This window comes from Bombus flavifrons, chromosome 4 (assembly GCF_040668555.2).
Source record: "Bombus flavifrons isolate JBK064 chromosome 4, iyBomFlav1_principal, whole genome shotgun sequence".
In the NCBI taxonomy this organism is placed as follows: Eukaryota; Metazoa; Arthropoda; class Insecta; order Hymenoptera; family Apidae; genus Bombus; species Bombus flavifrons.
The window spans coordinates 7,629,791-7,652,826 of record NC_138445.1 but is presented as its reverse complement, the minus strand read 5'-3'; positions in this window follow the sequence as shown (position 1 = coordinate 7,652,826).

Genomic DNA, 23,036 nt, shown 5'->3' with positions numbered 1-23,036 from the left:
TATAACGTTATAACGTAATACGTTATATGGTGTAACGTTATAACGTACTACATTATATGGTATAACGTTATAACGTATTGCGTTATATAGAATGACGTTATATGGTATAACGTTATAACGTAATACGTTATATGGTATAACGTTAGAACGTATTACGTTATATAGTATAACGTTATGTGGTATAACGTTATAACGTAATACGTTATATAGTATGTCGTTATGTGGTATAACGTTATAACGTAATACGTTATATAGTATAACGTTATGTGGTATAACGTCATAACGTAATTCGTTATATGGTGTAACGTTATAACGTACTACGTTATATTGTATAACGTTATAACCTATTACGTTATATGGAATAACGTTATAACGTATTACGCTATATGGTATAACGTTATATGGAATAACATTACAACGTATTACGTTATATAGTAAAACGTTATATGGTATAACGTTATAACGAATTGCGTTATATAGTATGACGTTATATGGTATAACTTTATAACGTCTTACGTTATATAGTATAACGTTATGTGGTATAACGTTATAACGTAATACGTTATATGGTATAACGTTATAATGTAATACGTTATATGATATGACGTTATAACGTAATGCGTTATATGGTATAACGTTATAATCTATTACGTTATATAGTATAACGTTCTATGGTATAACGTTATAACGTATTACGTTATATATTATAACGTTATGTGGTATAACGTTATAACGTGATACATTATATGTTATAACGTTATAATGTAATACGTTATATGATATGACGTTATAACGTAATGCGTTATATGGTATAATATTATAACCTATTACGTTATATAGTATAACGTTCTATGGTATAACGTTATAAGGTATTACGTTATATATTAAAACGTTATATGGTATAACATTATAACGTATTACGTTATATTGTCCAACGTTATGTGGTATAACGTTATAACGTATGACGTTATATAGTATAACGTTATAACGTATTACGTTACATACTATAACGTTATGTGGTATAACGTTATAATGTAATACGTTGTATGGTATGACGTTATAACGTAATGCGTTATATGGTATAACGTAATAACGTATTACGTTATATAGTATAACGTTCTATGCTATAACGTTATAACGTATTACGTTATATAGTATAACGTTATATGGAATAACACTACAACGTATTACGTTATATAGTAAAACGTTATATGGTATAACGTTATAACGAATTGCGTTATATAGTATGACGTTATATGGTATAACTTTATAACGTCTTACGTTTTATAGTATAACGTTATGTGCTATAACGTTGTAACGTAATACGTTATATGGTATAACGTTATATCGTAATGCGTTATGTGGTAAAACGTTACAACGTAATATGTTATATGGTATAACGTTATAACGTATTACGTTATATAGTATAACGTTATGTGGTATAACGTTGTAACGTAATACGTTATATGGTATAACGTTATAAGGTAATGCGTTATGTGGTAAAACGTTACAACGTAATATGTTATATGGTATAACGTTATAACGCATTACGTTATGTAGTATAACGCTATGTGGTATAACGTTATAACGTATTACGTTATATAGTATAACGTTATGTGGTATAACGTCATAACGTAATTCGTTATATGGTGTAACGTTATAACGTACTACGTTATATTGTATAACGTTATAACCTATTACGTTATATGGAATAACGTTATAACGTATTACGCTATATGGTATAACGTTATATGGAATAACATTACAACGTATTACGTTATATAGTAAAACGTTATATGGTATAACGTTATAACGAATTGCGTTATATAGTATAACGTTATGTGGTATAAAGTTATAACGTAATACGTTATATAGTATAGCGTTATGTGGGATAACGTTATAACGTAACACGTTATATGGTATAACGTTATAACGTAATGCGTTACGTGGTATAACGTTATAACGTAATACGTTATATGGTGTAACGTTATAACGTACTACATTATATGGTATAACGTTATAACGTATTACGTTATATAGTATAACGTTATGTGGGATAACGTTATAACGTAATACGTTATATGGTATAACGTTATAACGTAATGCGTTATGTGGTATAACGTTATAACGTAATTGGTTGTATGGTATAACGTTATAACATATTACGTTATATACTATAACGTTATGTGTTTTAACGTTATAACGTGTTACGTTATATGTTATAACGTTATAATGTAATACGTAATATGGTATTACGTTATAACATAATGCGTTATATGGTATAACGTTATAACGTATTACGTTATATAGTATAACGTTCTTGGTATAACGTTATAACGTATTAATTTATATGGTATAACGGTATATCGTAATGCGCGATATGGTATAACGTTATATCGTAAAGCGCTATATGGTCTAACGTCATAACGTGTTATGTCATATAGTATAACATTATATGGTATGACATCATAACGTGTTACGTTATATAGTATAACGTTATGTGGTACAACGATATAACGTATTACGTTATATAGTATGACGATATATGGTATAACGTTATAACGTGTTACGTTATATCTTATAACGTTATAATGTAATACGTTATATGGTATAACGTTATAACGTATTACGTTATATAGAATAACGTTATAACGTATAACGTTATATGGTATAACGTTATGTGGTATAACGTTATAACGTAATACGTTGTATGGTGTAACGTTATAACGTACTACGTTATATGGTATAACGTTATAACCTATTATGTTATATGCAATAACGATATAACGTATAACGTTATATGGTATAAGATTATATGGTATAACGTTATATGGTATGACATCATAACGTGTTACGTTATATAGTATAACGTTATGTGGTACAACGATATAACGTATTACGTTATATAGTATGACGACATATGGTATAACGTTATAAAATATTGAGTCATGTGATATACCGTTATAACGTATTACGTTATATAGTATAACGTTATATGGTATAACGTTCTAACGTAATAAGTTATATAGTGTAACGTTATAGCATACTACGTTATATGGTATAACGTTATAACGTCTTACGTTATATAGTATAACGATATGTGGTATAACGTTATAACGTATGACGTTATATAGTATAACGTTATAACGAATTACGTTATATACTATAACGTTATGTGGTATAACGTTATAACGTGTTACGTTATATGTTATAACGTTATAATGTAATACGTTATATGATATGATGTTATAACGTAATGCGTTATATGGTATAATATTATAACGTATTAAGTTATATAGTATAACGTTCTACGGTATAACGTTATAAGGTATTACGTTATATATTAAAGCGTTATATGGTATAACATTATAACGTATTACGTTATATTGTCCAACGTTATGTGGTATAACGTTATAACGTATTGCGTTATATAGAATGACGTTATATGGTATAACGTTATAACGTAAAACGTTATATGGTATAACGTTAGAACGTATTACGTTATATAGTATAACGTTATGTGGTATAACGTTATAACGTAATACGTTATATAGTATGTCGTTATGTGGTATAACGTTATAACGTAATACGTTATATAGTATAACGTTACGTTGTATAACGTTATAACATATGACGTTATATAGTATAACGTTATAACGTAATGCGTTATATGGTATAACGTAATGACGTATTACGTTATATAGTATAACGTTCTATGGTATAACGTTATAACGTATTACGTTATATAGTATAACGTTATGTGCTATAACGTTGTAACGTAATACGTTATATGGTATAACGTTATAACGTAATGCGTTATGTGGTAAAACGATATAACGTAATTGGTTGTATGGTATAACGTTATAACATTTTACGTTATATAGTATAACGTTAGAACGTATTACGTTATATAGTATAACGTTATGTGGTATAACGTTGTAACGTAATACGTTATATGGTATAACGTTATAACGTAATGCGTTATGTGGTAAAACGTTACAACGTAATACGTTATATGGTATAACGTTATAACGCATTACGTTATGTAGTATAACGTTATGTGGTACAACTATATAACATATTACGTTATATAGTATAACGTTATGTGGTATAACGTTATAACGTAATACGTTATATGGTGTAACGTTATAACGTACTACATTATATGGTATAACGTTATAACGTATTACGTTATATAGTATAACGTTATGTGGGATAACGTTATAACGTAATACGTTATATGGTATAACGTTATAACGTAATGCGTTATGTGGTATAACGATATAACGTAATTGGTTGTATGTTATAACGTTATAACATTTTACGTTATATAGTATAACGTTAGAACGTATTACGTTATATAGTATAACGTTCTTGGCATAACGTTATGACGTTTTAATTTATATGGTATAACGTTATATCGTAATGCGCGATATGGTATAACGTTATACCGTAAGGTGCTATATGGTCTAACGTCATAACGTGTTATGTCATATACTATAACATTATATGGTATAACGTTATAACTAAATTCGTTATATGGTATAAGGTTATAACGTAATACGTTATATGTTATAACGTTAGAACCTAATGCGTTATATGGTATAACGTTATAACGTATTACGTTATATAGTATAACGTTATGTGGTATAACGTTATAACGTAATACGTTATATAGTATGTCGTTATGTGGTATAACGTTATAACGTAATACGTTTTATCTTATAACGTTATAATGTAATACGTTATATGGTATAACGGTATAAAGTATTGCGTCATGTGATATACCGTTATAACGTATTACGTTATATAGTATAACGTTATGTGGTATAACGTTATAACGTAATACGTTATATAGTATGTCGTTATGTGGTATAACGTTATAACGTAATACGTTTTATCTTATAACGTTATAATGTAATACGTTATATGGTATAACGGTATAAAGTATTGCGTCATGTGATATACCGTTATAACGTATTACGTTATATAGTATAACGTTATAACGAATTACGTTATATACTATAACGTTATGTGGTATAACGTTATAACGTGTTACGTTATATTTTATAACGTTATATGTTATAACGTTATAATGTAATACGTTATATGATATGACGTTATAACGTAATGCGTTATATGGTATAACGTTATAATCTATTACGTTATGTAGTGTAACGTTCTATGGTATAACGTTATAACGTATTACGTTATATATTATAACGTTATGTGGTATAACGTTATAACGTGTTACATTATATGTTATAACGTTATAATGTAATACGTTATATGATATGACGTTATAACGTAATGCGTTATATGGTATAACGTTAGAACGTATTACGTTATATAGTATAACGTTATGTGGTATAACGTTATAACGTAATACGTTATATAGTATAACGTTACGTTGTATAACGTTATAACATATGACGTTATATAGTATAACGTTATAACGTATTACGTTACATACTATAACGTTATGTGGTATAACGTTATAATGTAATACGTTATATGGTATGACGTTATAACGTAATGCGTTATATGGTATAACGTAATAACGTATTACGTTATATAGTATAACGTTCTATGGTATAACGTTATAACGTATGACGTTATATAGTATAACGTTATATGGAATAACATTACAACGTATTACGTTATATAGTAAAACGTTATATGGTATAACGTGATAACGAATTGCGTTATATAGTATGACGTTATATGGTATAACTTTATAACGTCTTACGTTATATAGTATAACGTTATGTGGTATAACGTTGTAACGTAATACGTTATATGTTGTAACGTTATAACGTACTACGTTATATTGTATAACGTTATAACCTATTACGTTATATGGAATAACGTTATAACGTGTTACGCTGTATGGTATAACGTTATATGGTATAACATTATAACGTATTACGTTATATTGTCCAACATCATGTGATATAACGTTATAACGTATTACGTTATATAGTATAACGTTATATGGTATAACGTTCTAACGTAATGCGTTATGTGGTATAACGTTATAATGTAATACGTTATATGGTATGACGTTATAACGTAATGCGTTATATGGTATAACGTAATAACGTATTACGTTATATAGTATAACGTTATGTGGGATAACGTTATAACGTAATACGTTATATGGTATAACGTTATAACGTAATGCGTTATGTGGTATAACGTTATAACGTAATTGGTTGTATGGTATAACGTTATAACGCATTACGTTATGTAGTATAACGTTATGTGGTACAACGATATAACGTATTACGTTATATAGTATAACGTTATGTGGTATAACGTTATAACGTAATACGTTATATGGTGTAACGTTATAACGTACTACATTATATGGTATAACGTTATAACGTATTACGTTATATAGTATAACGTTATGTGGGATAACGTTATAACGTAATACGTTATATGGTATAACGTTATAACGTAATGCGTTATGTGGTATAACGTTATAACGTAATTGGTTGTATGGTATAACGTTATAACATATTACGTTATATACTATAACGTTATGTGTTTTAACGTTATAACGTGTTACGTTATATGTTATAACGTTATAATGTAATACGTAATATGGTATTACGTTATAACATAATGCGTTATATGGTATAACGTTATAACGTATTACGTTATATAGTATAACGTTCTTGGTATAACGTTATAACATGTTACGTTATATGTTATAACGTTATAATGTAATACGTTATATGGTATAACGTTATATCGTAATGCGCGATATGGTATAACGTTATATCGTAAAGCGCTATATGGTCTAACGTCATAACGTGTTATGTCATATAGTATAACATTATATGGTATGACATCATAACGTGTTACGTTATATAGTATAACGTTATGTGGTACAACGATATAACGTATTACGTTATATAGTATGACGATATATGGTATAACGTTATAACGTTATACGTTATATTGTATAACGTTATAACGTATTGCGTTATATAGTATGACGTTATATGTTATAACGTTATAATGTAATACGTAATATGGTATAACGTTATAAAGTATTGCGTCATGTGATATACCGTTATAACGTATTACGTTATATAGTATAACGTTATATGGCATAACGTTCTAACGTAATTAGTTATATGGTGTAACGTTATAGCGTACTACGTTATATGGTATAACGTTATAATGTCTTACGTTATATAGTATAACGTTATGTGGTATAACGTTATAACGTAATACGTTATATGGAATAACGTTATAACGTATTGCGTCATGTGATATAACGTTATAACGTATTACGTTATATAGTATAACGTTATAACGTATTACGTTATATAGTATAACGTTATATGGTATAATGTTCTAACGTATTAAGTTATATGGTGTAAGGTTATAGCGTACTACGTTATATGGTATAACGTTATAACGTCTTACGTTATATAGTATAACGTTATGTGGGATAACGTTATAACGTAATACGTTATATGGTATAACGTTATAACGTAATGCGTTATGTGGTATAACGTTATAGCGTAATTCGATGTATGGGATAACGTTATAGCATATTACGTTATATAGTATAACGTTATGTGGTGTTACGTTACAACGTAATACGTTATATGGTATAACGTTATAACGCAATACGTTATATGGAATAACGTTATAACGTATAACGTTATATGGTATAACGTTATATAGTATAACATTATAACGTATTAAGTTATATTGTACAACGTTATGTGGTATAACGTTATAACGTATTGCGTTTTATAGTATGACGTTGTTTGGTATAACGTTACAACGTAATACGTTATATGATATAACGTTATAACGCATTACGTTATATAGTATAACGTTATGTGGTATAACGTTATAACATGTTACGTTATATGTTATAACGTTATAATGTAATACGTTATATGGTATGACGTTATAACGTAATGCGTTATATGGTATAACGTTATAACGTATTACGTTATATACTATAACGTTATATGGTATAACGTTATAACGTGATACGTTATATAGTATGACGTGATATGGTATAACGTTATAACGTAATTCGTTGTATGGTATAACGTTGTAACATATTACGTTATATAGTATAACGTTATGTGGTGAACGTTATAACGTAATACGTTACATGGTATAACGTTATAACGTATTACGTTATATACTATAACGTTATGTGGTATAACGTTATAACGTGTTACTTTATATGTTATAACGTTATATTGTAATACGTAATATGGTATTACGTTATAACGTAATGCGTTATATGGTATAACGTTATAACGTATTACGTTATATAGTATAACGTTCTTGGTATAACGTTATAACGTATTAATTTATATGGTATAACGTTATATCGTAATGCGCGATATGGTATAACGTTATATCGTAAAGCGCTATATGGTCTAACGTCATAACGTGTTATGTCATATAGTATAACATTATATGGTATGACATCATAACGCGTTACGTTATATAGTATAACGTTATGTGGTACAACGATATAACGTATTACGTTATATAGTATGACGATATATGGTATAACGTTATAACGTTATACGTTACATTGTATAACGTTATAATGTCTTACGTTATATAGTATAACGTTATGTGGTATAACGTTATAACGTAATACGTTATATGGAATAACGTTATAACGTATTGCGTTATATACTATAACGTTATGTGGTATAACGTTATAACGTGTTACGTTATATCTTATAACGTTATAATGTAATACGTTATATGGTATAACGTTATAACGTATTACGTTATATAGTATGACGATATATGGTATAACGTTATAACGTAATACGTTATATAGTATAACGTTATGTGGTATAACGTTATAAAGTATGACGTTATATAGCATAACGTTATAACGTATTACGTTATATACTATAACGTTATGTGGTATAACGTTATAACGTGTTACGTTATATCTTATAACGTTATAATGTAATACGTTATATTGTATAACGTTATAACGTATTACGTTATATAGAATACCGTTATAACGTATAACGTTATATGGTATAACGTTATGTGGTATAACGTTATAACGTAATACGTTGTATGGTGTAACGTTATAACGTACTACGTTATATGGTATAACGTTATAACCTATTATGTTATATGCAATAACGATATAACGTATAACGTTATATGGTATAAGATTATATGGTATAACGTTATATGGTATGACATCATAACGTGTTACGTTATATAGTATAACGTTATGTGGTACAACGATATAACGTATTACGTTATATAGTATGACGACATATGGTATAACGTTATAGAATATTGAGTCGTGTGATATACCGTTATAACGTATTACGTTATATAGTATAACGTTATATGGTATAACGTTCTAACGTAATAAGTTATATGGTGTAACGTTATAGCATACTACGTTATATGGTATAACGTTATAACGTCTTACGTTATATAGTATAACGATATGTGGTATAACGTTATAACGTATGACGTTATATAGTATAACGTTATAACGAATTACGTTATATACTATAACGTTATGTGGTATAACGTTATAACGTGTTACGTTATATGTTATAACGTTATAATGTAATACGTTATATGATATGACGTTATAACGTAATGCGTTATGTGGTATAACGTTATAATCTATTACGTTACATAGTATAACGTTCTATGGTATAACGTTATAACGTATTACGTTATATATTATAACGTTATGTGGTATAACGTTATAACGTGATACATTATATGTTATAACGTTATAATGTAATACGTTATATGATATGACGTTATAACGTAATGCGTTATATGGTATAATATTATAACCTATTACGTTATATAGTATAACGTTCTATGGTATAACGTTATAAGGTATTACGTTATATATTAAAACGTTATATGGTATAACATTATAACGTATTACGTTATATTGTCCAACGTTATGTGGTATAACGTTATAACGTATGACGTTATATAGTATAACGTTATAACGTATTACGTTACACACTATAACGTTATGTGGTATAACGTTATAATGTAATACGTTGTATGGTATGACGTTATAACGTAATGCGTTATATGGTATAACGTAATAACGTATTACGTTATATAGTATAACGTTCTATGGTATAACGTTATAACGTATTACGTTATATAGTATAACGTTATATGGAATAACACTACAACGTATTACGTTATATAGTAAAACGTTATATGGTATAACGTTATAACGAATTGCGTTATATAGTATGACGTTATATGGTATAACTTTATAACGTCTTACGTTATATAGTATAACGTTATGTGCTATAACGTTGTAACGTAATACGTTATATGGTATAACGTTATAACGTAATGCGTTATGTGGTAAAACGTTACAACGTAATATGTTATATGGTATAACGTTATAACGTATTACGTTATATAGTATAACGTTATGTGGTATAACGTTGTAACGTAATACGTTATATGGTATAACGTTATAAGGTAATGCGTTATGTGGTAAAACGTTACAACGTAATATGTTATATGGTATAACGTTATAACGCATTACGTTATGTAGTATAACGCTATGTGGTACAACGATATAACGTATTACGTTATATAGTATAACGTTATGTGGTATAACGTTATAACGTAATACGTTATATGGTGTAACGTTATAACGTACTACATTATATGGTATAACGTTATAACGTATTGCGTTATATAGAATGACGTTATATGGTATAACGTTATAACGTAATACGTTATATGGTATAACGTTAGAACGTATTACGTTATATAGTATAACGTTATGTGGTATAACGTTATAACGTAATACGTTATATAGTATGTCGTTATGTGGTATAACGTTATAACGTAATACGTTATATAGTATAACGTTATGTGGTATAACGTCATAACGTAATTCGTTATATGGTGTAACGTTATAACGTACTACGTTATATTGTATAACGTTATAACCTATTACGTTATATGGAATAACGTTATAACGTATTACGCTATATGGTATAACGTAATATGGAATAACATTACAACGTATTACGTTATATAGTAAAACGTTATATGGTATAACGTTATAACGAATTGCGTTATATAGTATGACGTTATATGGTATAACTTTATAACGTCTTACGTTATATAGTATAACGTTATGTGGTATAACGTTGTAACGTAATACGTTATATGGTATAACGTTATAACGTAATGCGTTATGTGGTAAAACGTTACAACGTAATACGTTATATGGTATAACGTTATAACGTATTACGTTATATAGTATAACGTTATGTGGTATAACGTCATAACGTAATTCGTTATATGGTGTAACGTTATAACGTACTACGTTATATTGTATAACGTTATAACCTATTACGTTATATGGAATAACGTTATAACGTATTACGCTATATGGTATAACGTTATATGGAATAACATTACAACGTATTACGTTATATAGTAAAACGTTATATGGTATAACGTTATAACGAATTGCGTTATATAGTATAACGTTATGTGGTATAAAGTTATAACGTAATACGTTATATAGTATAGCGTTATGTGGGATAACGTTATAACGTAATACGTTATATGGTATAACGTTATAACGTAATGCGTTACGTGGTATAACGTTATAACGTAATTGGTTGTATGGTATAACGTTATAACATACTACGTTATATAGTATAACGTTATGTGGTGTTACGTTATAACGTAATACGTTATATGGTATAAAGTTATAAAATATTACGTTATATACTATAACGTTATGTGGTATAACGTTATAACGTGATACGTTGTATAGTATGACGTTATATGGTATAACGTTATAACGTAATACGTTATATGGAATAACGTTATAACGTATAACGTTATATGGTATGACATTATAACGTATTACGTTATATTGTACAACGTTATGTGGTATAACGTTATAACTTATTGCGTTATATAGTATGACGTGATATGGTATAACGTTATAACGTAATTCGTTGTATGGTATAACGTTATAACATATTACGTTATATAGTACAAGGTTATATGGTATAACGTTAAATCGTATTACTTAATATAGTATAACGTTATATGGTATAACATTAAAACGCGTTTCATTATATAGTACAACGTCATGTTGTATAACGCTATAACGTATTACGTTATACAGTATGACGATATGTGGTATAACGTTATAACGTATGATGTTATATGGTATAACGTTATAAAGTATTACATTACATGGTATAACGTTATATGGTATAACGTTATAACGTATTACGTTATATAGTATGACGTTATGTGGTACAACGATTTAACGTATTACGTTATATAGTATGACGTTATATGGTATAACGTTATAACGTTATACGTTATATGGTATAAAGTTATAACTTATTACGTTATATAGTATAACGTTATGTGGTATAACGTTATAACGTAATACGTTATATGGTGTAACGTTAAAGCGTACTACGTTATATGGTATAACGTTATAACGTATTGCGTTATATGGAAAAACGTTATAACATATAACGTTATATGGTATAACGTTAAATGGTATAACATTATAACGTATCACGTTATATTGTAGAACGTTATGTGGTATAACGTTATAACGCATTGCGTTATATAGTATGACGTTATATGGTATAACGTTATAACGTAATTCGTTGTATGGTATAACGTTATAACATATTACGTTATATAGCATAACGTTATGTGGTGTTACGTTATAACGTAATACGTTGTATGGTATATCATTATAACGTATTACGTTATATTGTCCAACATCATGTGATATAACGTTATAACGTATTACGTTATATAGTATAACGTTATATGGAATAACGTTCTAACGTAATACGTTATATGGTGTAACGTTATAACGTACTACATTATATGGTATAACGTTATAACGTATTACGTTATATGGTATAACGATATGTGGTACAACGATTTAACGTATTACGTTATATAGTATGACGTTATATGGTATAACGTTATAACGTACTACATTATATGGTATAAAGTTATAACGTATTACGTTATATAGTATAACTTTATATGGAATAACGTTCTAACGTAATACGTTATATGGTGTAACGTTATAACGTACTACATTATATGGTATAAAGTTATAACGTATTACGTTATATAGTATAACGTTATATGGAATAACGTTCTAACGTAATACGTTATATGGTGTAACGTTATAACGTACTACATTATATGGTATAAAGTTATAACGTATTACGTTATATAGCATAACGTTATGTGGTGTTACGTTATAACGTAATACGTTGTATGGTATATCATTATAACGTATTACGTTATATTGTACAACATCATGTGATATAACGTTATAACGTATTACGTTATATAGTATAACGTTATGTGGTGTTACGTTATAACGTAATTCGTTGTATGGTATAACGTTATAACATATTACGTTATATAGTATAACGTTATGTGGTGTTACGTTATAACGTAATACGTTATATGGTATAACGTTATAAAATATTACGTTATATACTATAACGTTATATGGTATAACGTTATAACGTGATACGTTTAATAGTATGACGTGATATGGTATAACGTTATAACGTAATTCGTTGTACGGTATAACATTATAACGTATTACGTTATATACTATGACGCTATGTGGTATAACGTTATAACGTGATACGTTATATGTTATAACGTAATAATGTAATACGTTATATGGTATGATGCTATAACGTAATGCGTTATATGGTATAACGTTATAACGTATTACGTTATATAGTATAACGTTATTTGGTATAACGTTATAACGTAATACGTTATATAGTATGTCGTTATGTGGTATAACGTTATAACGTAATACGTTATATAGTATGCCGTTATGTGGTATAACGTTATAACGTAATACGTTATATAATATAACGTTATGTGGGATAACGTTATAACGTAATAGGTTATATGGTATAACGTTATAACGTAATGCGTTATGTGGTATAACGTTATAACGTAATTGGTTGTATGGCATAACGTTATAACATATTACGTTATATAGTATAACGATATGTGGTGTTACGTTATAACGTAATACGTTATATGGAATAACGTTATAACGTATAGCGTTATATGGTAAGACATTATAACGTATTACGTTATATACTATAACGTTATATGGTATAACGTTATAACGTGATACGTTATATATTATGACGTTATAATGTAATACGTTATATGGTATGACGTTATAACGTAATGCGTTATATGGTATAACGTTATAACGTATTACGTTATATAGTATAACGTTATGTGGTATAACGTTATAACATATTACGTTATATAGTATAACGTTATGTGGTGTTACGTTATAACGTAATACGTTATATGGAATAACGTTATAACGTATAACGTTATATGGTATAACGTTATAACGTATTACGTTACATGGTATAACGTTATAACGTGATACGTTGTATAGTATGACGTGATATGGTATAACGTTATAACGTAATTCGTTGTATGGTATAACGTTATAACGTGTTACGTTATATGTTATAACGTTATAATGTAATACGTTATATGGTATGACGTTATAACGTAATGCGTTATATGGTATAACGTTATAACGTATTACGTTATATAGTATAACGTTATGTGGTATAACGTTATAACATATTACGTTATATAGTATAACGTTATGTGGTGTTACGTTATAACGTAATACGTTGTATGGTATAACGTTATAACGTATTACGTTATATACTATAACGTTATGTGGTGTAACGTTATAACGTGTTACGTTATATGTTATAACGTTATAATGTAATACATTATATGGTATGACGTTATAACGTAATGCGTTATATGGTATAACGTTATAACGTAATGCGTTATGTGGTATAACGTTATAACGTAATTGGTTGTATGGTATAACGTTATGTGGTGTTACGTTATAACGTAATACGTTGTATGGTATAACGTTATAACGTATTACGTTATATACTATAACGCTATGTGGTATAACGTTATATACTATAACGTTATGTGGCATAACGTTATAACGTGTTACGCTATATGTTATAACGTTATAACGTAATACGTTGTATGGTATAACGTTATAACGTATTACGTTATATAGTATAACGTTATGTGGTATAACGTTACAACATATTACGTTATATAGTATGTCGTTATGTGGTATAACATTATAACGTAATACTTTATATAGTATAAAGTTATGTGGGATAACGTTATAACGTAATACGTTATATGGTATAACGTTATAACGTAATGCGTTATGTGGTATAACGTTATAACGTAATTGGTTGTATGGTATAACGTCATAACATATTACGTTATATAGTATAACGTTATGTGGTGTTACGTTATAACGTAATACGTTATATGGTATAACGTTATAAAATATTACGTTATATACTATAACGTTATATGGTATAACGTTATAACGTGATACGTTATATAGTATGACGTTATATGGTATAACGTTATAACGTAATACGTTATTTGGAATAACGTTATAACGTATAACGTTATATGGTATAACATTATATCGTATTACGTTATATACTATAACGTTATATGGTATAACGTTATAACGTGATACGTTATATAGTATGACGTTATATGGTATAACGTTATAAAATATTACGTTAAATACTATAACGTTATATGGTATAACGTTATAACGTGATACGTTGTATAGTATGACGTGATATGGTATAACGTTATAACGTAATACGTTATTTGGAATAACGTTATAACGTATAACGTTATATGGTATAACATTATATCGTATTACGTTATATACTATAACGTTATGTGGTGTTACGTTATAACGTAATACGTTGTATGGTATAACGTTATAACGTAATACGTTATATACTATAACGTTATGTGGTATAACGTTATAACGTGTTACGTTATATGTTATAACGTTATAATGTAATACGTTATATGGTATGACGTTATAACGTAATGCGTTATATGGTATAACGTTATAACGTATTACGTTATATAGTATAACGTTATGTGGTATAACGTTATAACATATTACGTTATATAGTATAACGTTATGTGGTGTTACGTTATAACGTAATACGTTGTATGGTATAACGTTATAACGTATTACGTTATATAGTATAACGTTATGTGGGATAACGTTATAACGTAATACGTTATATGGTATAACGTTATAACGTATGACGTTATATAGTATAACGTTATAACGTATTACGTTATATACTATAACGTTATATGGTATAACGTTATAACTATTACGTTATATACTATAACGTTATGTGGTATAACGTTATATACTATAACGTTATATGGAATAACGTTATAACGTATTACGCTATATGGTATAACGTTATATGGAATAACATTACAACGTATTACGTTATATAGTAAAACGTTATATGGTATAACGTTATAACGAATTGCGTTATATAGTATAACGTTATGTGGTATAAAGTTATAACGTAATACGTTATATAGTATAGCGTTATGTGGGATAACGTTATAACGTAATACGTTATATGGTATAACGTTATAACGTAATGCGTTACGTGGTATAACGTTATAACGTAATTGGTTGTATGGTATAACGTTATAACATACTACGTTATATAGTATAACGTTATGTGGTGTTACGTTATAACGTAATACGTTATATGGTATAAAGTTATAAAATATTACGTTATATACTATAACGTTATGTGGTATAACGTTATAACGTGATACGTTGTATAGTATGACGTTATATGGTATAACGTTATAACGTAATACGTTATATGGAATAACGTTATAACGTATAACGTTATATGGTATGACATTATAACGTATTACGTTATATTGTACAACGTTATGTGGTATAACGTTATAACTTATTGCGTTATATAGTATGACGTGATATGGTATAACGTTATAACGTAATTCGTTGTATGGGACAACGTTATAACATATTACGTTATATAGGATAACGTTATGTGGTGTTACGTTAAAACGTAATACGTTATATGGTATAACGTTATAACGCAATACGTTACATGGAATAACGTTATAACGTATTGCGTTATGTGGTATAACGTTATATGGTATAACATTATAACGTATTGCGTTATATTGTACAACGTTATGTGGTATAACGTTATGACGTATTGCGTTATATAGTATGACGTTATATGGTATAAGGTTATAACGTAATTCGTTGTATGGTATAACGTTATAACATATTACGTTATATAGTACAAGGTTATATGGTATAACGTTAAATCGTATTACTTAATATAGTATAACGTTATATGGTATAACATTAAAACGCGTTTCATTATATAGTACAACGTCATGTTGTATAACGCTATAACGTATTACGTTATACAGTATGACGATATGTGGTATAACGTTATAACGTATGATGTTATATGGTATAACGTTATAAAGTATTACATTACATGGTATAACGTTATATGGTATAACGTTATAACGTATTACGTTATATAGTATGACGTTATGTGGTACAACGATTTAACGTATTACGTTATATAGTATGACGTTATATGGTATAACGTTATAACGTTATACGTTATATGGTATAAAGTTATAACTTATTACGTTATATAGTATAACGTTATGTGGTATAACGTTATAACGTAATACGTTATATGGTGTAACGTTAAAGCGTACTACGTTATATGGTATAACGTTATAACGTATTGCGTTATATGGAAAAACGTTATAACATATAACGTTATATGGTATAACGTTAAATGGTATAACATTATAACGTATCACGTTATATTGTAGAACGTTATGTGGTATAACGTTATAACGCATTGCGTTATATAGTATGACGTTATATGGTATAACGTTATAACGTAATTCGTTGTATGGTATAACGTTATAACATATTACGTTATATAGCATAACGTTATGTGGTGTTACGTTATAACGTAATACGTTGTATGGTATATCATTATAACGTATTACGTTATATTGTCCAACATCATGTGATATAACGTTATAACGTATTACGTTATATAGTATAACGTTATATGGAATAACGTTCTAACGTAATACGTTATATGGTGTAACGTTATAACGTACTACATTATATGGTATAACGTTATAACGTATTACGTTATATGGTATAACGATATGTGGTACAACGATTTAACGTATTACGTTATATAGTATGACGTTATATGGTATAACGTTATAACGTACTACATTATATGGTATAAAGTTATAACGTATTACGTTATATAGTATAACTTTATATGGAATAACGTTCTAACGTAATACGTTATATGGTGTAACGTTATAACGTACTACATTATATGGTATAAAGTTATAACGTATTACGTTATATAGTATAACGTTATATGGAATAACGTTCTAACGTAATACGTTATATGGTGTAACGTTATAACGTACTACATTATATGGTATAAAGTTATAACGTATTACGTTATATAGCATAACGTTATGTGGTGTTACGTTATAACGTAATACGTTGTATGGTATATCATTATAACGTATTACGTTATATTGTCCAACATCATGTGATATAACGTTATAACGTATTACGTTATATAGTATAACGTTATGTGGTGTTACGTTATAACGTAATTCGTTGTATGGTATAACGTTATAACATATTACGTTATATAGTATAACGTTATGTGGTGTTACGTTATAACGTAATACGTTATATGGTATAACGTTATAAAATATTACGTTATATACTATAACGTTATATGGTATAACGTTATAACGTGATACGTTTAATAGTATGACGTGATATGGTATAACGTTATAACGTAATTCGTTGTACGGTATAACATTATAACGTATTACGTTATATACTATGACGCTATGTGGTATAACGTTATAACGTGATACGTTATATGTTATAACGTAATAATGTAATACGTTATATGGTATGATGCTATAACGTAATGCGTTATATGGTATAACGTTATAACGTATTACGTTATATAGTATAACGTTATTTGGTATAACGTTATAACGTAATACGTTATATAGTATGTCGTTATGTGGTATAACGTTATAACGTAATACGTTATATAGTATGCCGTTATGTGGTATAACGTTATAACGTAATACGTTATATAATATAACGTTATGTGGGATAACGTTATAACGTAATAGGTTATATGGTATAACGTTATAACGTAATGCGTTATGTGGTATAACGTTATAACGTAATTGGTTGTATGGCATAACGTTATAACATATTACGTTATATAGTATAACGATATGTGGTGTTACGTTATAACGTAATACGTTATATGGAATAACGTTATAACGTATAGCGTTATATGGTAAGACATTATAACGTATTACGTTATATACTATAACGTTATATGGTATAACGTTATAACGTGATACGTTATATATTATGACGTTATAATGTAATACGTTATATGGTATGACGTTATAACGTAATGCGTTATATGGTATAACGTTATAACGTATTACGTTATATAGTATAACGTTATGTGGTATAACGTTATAACATATTACGTTATATAGTATAACGTTATGTGGTGTTACGTTATAACGTAATACGTTATATGGAATAACGTTATAACGTATAACGTTATATGGTATAACGTTATAACGTATTACGTTACATGGTATAACGTTATAACGTGATACGTTGTATAGTATGACGTGATATGGTATAACGTTATAACGTAATTCGTTGTATGGTATAACGTTATAACGTGTTACGTTATATGTTATAACGTTATAATGTAATACGTTATATGGTATGACGTTATAACGTAATGCGTTATATGGTATAACGTTATAACGTATTACGTTATATAGTATAACGTTATGTGGTATAACGTTATAACATATTACGTTATATAGTATAACGTTATGTGGTGTTACGTTATAACGTAATACGTTGTATGGTATAACGTTATAACGTATTACGTTATATACTATAACGTTATGTGGTATAACGTTATAACGTGTTACGTTATATGTTATAACGTTATAATGTAATACATTATATGGTATGACGTTATAACGTAATGCGTTATATGGTATAACGTTATAACGTAATGCGTTATGTGGTATAACGTTATAACGTAATTGGTTGTATGGTATAACGTTATGTGGTGTTACGTTATAACGTAATACGTTGTATGGTATAACGTTATAACGTATTACGTTATATACTATAACGCTATGTGGTATAACGTTATATACTATAACGTTATGTGGCATAACGTTATAACGTGTTACGCTATATGTTATAACGTTATAACGTAATACGTTGTATGGTATAACGTTATAACGTATTACGTTATATAGTATAACGTTATGTGGTATAACGTTACAACATATTACGTTATATAGTATGTCGTTATGTGGTATAACATTATAACGTAATACTTTATATAGTATAACGTTATGTGGGATAACGTTATAACGTAATACGTTATATGGTATAACGTTATAACGTAATGCGTTATGTGGTATAACGTTATAACGTAATTGGTTGTATGGTATAACGTCATAACATATTACGTTATATAGTATAACGTTATGTGGTGTTACGTTATAACGTAATACGTTATATGGTATAACGTTATAAAATATTACGTTATATACTATAACGTTATATGGTATAACGTTATAACGTGATACGTTATATAGTATGACGTTATATGGTATAACGTTATAACGTAATACGTTATTTGGAATAACGTTATAACGTATAACGTTATATGGTATAACATTATATCGTATTACGTTATATACTATAACGTTATATGGTATAACGTTATAACGTGATACGTTATATAGTATGACGTTATATGGTATAACGTTATAAAATATTACGTTAAATACTATAACGTTATATGGTATAACGTTATAACGTGATACGTTGTATAGTATGACGTGATATGGTATAACGTTATAACGTAATTCGTTGTATGGTATAACGTTACAACATATTACGTTATATACTATAACGTTATGTGGTGTTACGTTATAACGTAATACGTTGTATGGTATAACGTTATAACGTAATACGTTATATACTATAACGTTATGTGGTATAACGTTATAACGTGTTACGTTATATGTTATAACGTTATAATGTAATACGTTATATGGTATGACGTTATAACGTAATGCGTTATATGGTATAACGTTATAACGTATTACGTTATATAGTATAACGTTATGTGGTATAACGTTATAACATATTACGTTATATAGTATAACGTTATGTGGTGTTACGTTATAACGTAATACGTTGTATGGTATAACGTTATAACGTATTACGTTATATAGTATAACGTTATGTGGGATAACGTTATAACGTAATACGTTATATGGTATAACGTTATAACGTATGACGTTATATAGTATAACGTTATAACGTATTACGTTATATACTATAACGTTATATGGTATAACGTTATAACTATTACGTTATATACTATAACGTTATGTGGTATAACGTTATATACTATAACGTTATGTGGTATAACGTTATAACGTGTTACGTTATATAGTATGACGTTATATGGTATAACGTTATAAAATATTACGTTAAATACTATAACGTTATATGGTATAACGTTATAACGTGATACGTTATATAGTATGACGTTATATGGTATAACGTTATAACGTAATACGTTATTTGGAATAACGTTATAACGTATAACGTTATATGGTATAACATTATATCGTATTACGTTATATACTATAACGTTATATGGTATAACGTTATAACGTGATACGTTATATAGTATGACGTTATATGGTATAACGTTATAAAATATTACGTTAAATACTATAACGTTATATGGTATAACGTTATAACGTGATACGTTGTATAGTATGACGTGATATGGTATAACGTTATAACGTAATACGTTGTATGGTATAACGTTATAACGTATTACGTTATATAGTATAACGTTATGTGGTATAACGTTATAAAATATTACGTTATATAGTATGTCGTTATGTGGTATAACTTTATAACGTAATACGTTATATAGTATAACGTTATGTGGGATAACGTTATAACGTAATACGTTATATGGTATAACGTCATAACGTAATGCGTTATGTGGTATAACGTTATAACGTAATTGGTTGTATGGTATAACGTCATAACATATTACGTTATATAGTATAACGTTATGTGGTGTTACGTTATAACGTAATACGTTATATGGTATAACGTTATAAAATATTACGTTATATACTATAACGTTATATGGTATAACGTTATAACGTGATACGTTATATAGTATGACGTTATATGGTATAACGTTATAACGTAATACGTTATTTGGAATAAAGTTATAACGTATAACGTTATATGGTATAACATTATATCGTATTACGTTATATACTATAGCGTTATATGGTATAACGTCATAACGTGATACGTTATATAGTATGACGTTATATGGTATAACGTTATAAAATATTACGTTAAATACTATAACGTTATATGGTATAACGTTATAAAATATTACGTTAAATACTATAACGTTATATGGTATAACGTTATAACGTGATACGTTGTATAGTATGACGTGATATGGTGTAACGTTATAACGTAATTCGTTGTATGGTATAACGTTATAACATATTACGTTATATACTATAACGTTATGTGGTGTTACGTCATAACGTAATACGTTGTATGGTATAACGTTATAACGTAATACGTTGTATGGTATAACGTTATAACGTATTACGTTATATACTATAACGTTATGTGGTATAACGTTATAACGTGTTACGTTATATGTTATAACGTTATAATGTAATACATTATATGGTATGACGTTATAACGTAATGCGTTATATGGTATAACGTTATAACGTAATGCGTTATGTGGTATAACGTTATAACGTAATTGGTTGTATGGTATAACGTTATGTGGTGTTACGTTATAACGTAATACGTTGTATGGTAT